This window comes from Anopheles funestus (genome assembly GCF_943734845.2).
Source record: "Anopheles funestus chromosome X unlocalized genomic scaffold, idAnoFuneDA-416_04 X_unloc_31, whole genome shotgun sequence".
NCBI lineage: Eukaryota > Metazoa > Arthropoda > Insecta > Diptera > Culicidae > Anopheles > Anopheles funestus.
The window spans coordinates 460,001-462,500 of NW_026045156.1; the positions used below are offsets into that span (position 1 = coordinate 460,001).

Here is a 2,500-nt window from a genome sequence, read left to right on the forward strand (position 1 = left end):
GGTTAATCATGCACCACTATTATAAAACCCTTTGACGTTTTCCCCCAAGCACGTTGATCCAGTATTACGACGGATACGGTCAACGAATTCTTGGACATCAAAGAGGTTTTCGATTGAATTTCCCCATGTTTCACAACGTACTCTTAGCGGTATCCTACGATACGTCTCACTCTATTTGTGTGTGTGCGCGTTTACGTGCGTGCGATTTATGCGGTTCACCCCTTTACTTTCAGCGCCCTGCGGTCCCAACAAAGGTCCCGAGCACGCCATTATGCACAGTGTGGAAGCGTGTTTCCCCCACGACACTAGACGGGCTGCTCGCCATAGTGTTCTATTGTGGCACGCTCCACCCTGAAGTTTGGTTTGTTGTATATCAAGGAATTGATAGGCACTCAAGAATGTGTGCATCGGCCGGGTTTAATCGTCCGACGCGCAATATGCGTTCAACTTATCGGTGTTCATGTGTCCTGCAGTTCACATTGTGACGCGCATTTAGCTGCGGTCTTCATCGATCCATGAGCCGAGTGATCCCCTGCCTAGGGTTTTATAGTAAGGTTCCCAATGTAACACAATCCCGGTGGTACGTCCAAAGACTAACTTTCTGACTAAGTTGTCTTTATTACCCAATAGTCCCAGGCCTTGTGACTTGTGGCTCATGTCTACGCCCATGGCCACCATTCGCTAAGATAGTTTTGAAGTCACTTTGAAGGCCCAGGAACAACTCTCTTAGCACATCGGTTAACCTGGCGCCGCAGTCAACTCATGTGCTTGGATCGGATCGAGCTATTGAGTATTGGGCCTGCATACTCGCTCATCCGTATCCTTTGCGTACCGCCCCATGGCCCTTGTATGTCTGCACCACAGTTCCTGTTCGTTCCGTGCCTATGGCCGGATACGTATTGCACATCGGTATACCTGTCGCTACTCAGGCAACTCGTGTGCGTGGATTGGATCGAGAACATGGTGTGTGCCCCATGTTATAATTGATAGTCCATATCCACTTTATAGGTTAAAGTCATAAGTTGTGATTGCACAACCATTCTTCATAAGAGTTTAATCACTCTTCAACTAACTTTCGTTCTGGTGTCTTGGTATCAAATCGCGTAAGACACAAGATTCTACTGGCCAAATAGAATCTAGCACATTGGTTAACCTGGCGCCGCAGTCAACTCATGTGCTTGGATCGGATCGAGCTATTGAGTATTGGGCCTGCATACTCGCTCATCCGTATCCTTTGCGTACCGCCCCATGGCCCCGTCCTTAGAGTTAATGACTAGTAGGCTTAACTCTTTGTATGTCTGCACCACAGTTCCCGTTCGTTCCGTGCCGTGGCCGGATACGTATTGCACATCGGTATACCTGTCGCTACTCAGGCAACTCGTGTGCGTGGATTGGATCGAGCTCATGGGGTGTGTAGAGATTCCATGTTATAATTGCAAGTCCATATCCACTTTATAGGTTAAAGTCATAAGTTGTGATTGCACAACCATACTTCATAAGAGTTTAATAACTCTTCAACTAACTTTCGTTCTGGTGTCTTGGTATCAAATCGCTTAAGACACAAGATTCTACTGGCCAAATAGAATCTAGCACATTGGTTAACCTGGCGCCGCAGTCAACTCATGTGCTTGGATCGGATCGAGCTATTGAGTATTGGGCCTGCATACTCGCTCATCCGTATCCTTTGTGTACCGCCCCATGGCCCCGTCCTTAGAGTTAATGACTAATAGGCTTAACTCTTGTTTGTCTGCACCACAGTTCCCGTTCGTTCCGTGCCGTAGCCGGATACGTATTGCACACTAGTAGACACCGTAATCTGACGTATCTAACACACCACTATTGTAACTCGTCGTCGAAGGACCTTTCAAGTGCCTGATGGCCAGGGGAGCTCTTACACGGCACGGATACACAGTGATGCTCGCCCATCAAAGTGTACAACGATCGAGTTTGCTTAAGTGTCTGGGTACCTACACACCAGACACGATGCGATGGCCACGGATCCACACAAGGCACATCACATGCAGAAAGCTTTACCAGATTCTGACACATACCACACACATGCAACTCGTCGTCGAAGGGGCGTTCAAAGTGCCTTACGGCTAGGGGAGATCTAGCTCGGCACGGAGACACAGTGATGGTCGCCCATCAAAGTGTACAACGATCGAGTTTGCTTTCCGCGCAAGCGTTCTAAGTGTCTGGGTATCTAAGCACCAGACACAATGCAATGGCCACGGATCCACACAAGGCACATCACATGCAGAAAGCTTCACCAGATTCTGACACATACCACACTCTTGTAACTCGTCGTCGAAGGGGCGTTCAAAGTGCCTTACGGCTAGGGGGGATCTAGCACGGCACGGAGACACAGTGATGGTTGCCCATCAAAGTGTACAACGATCGAGTTTGCTTTCCGCGCAAGCGTTCTAAGTGTCTGGGTATCTAAGCACCAGACACAATGCAATGGCCACGGATCCACACAAGGCACATCACATGCAGAAAG

General features: G+C 48.7%; 1 non-coding gene across 1 annotated transcript; it reads right to left on the reverse strand.

Moving 5' to 3' along the window:
• Nucleotides 1-386: 386 nt before the first annotated feature.
• LOC125773370 (5.8S ribosomal RNA) lies at nucleotides 387-544 on the reverse strand. The gene has a single exon (XR_007420064.1). It is a non-coding gene; the product is annotated as a 5.8S ribosomal RNA (ribosomal RNA).
• Nucleotides 545-2,500: the final 1,956 nt, after the last annotated feature.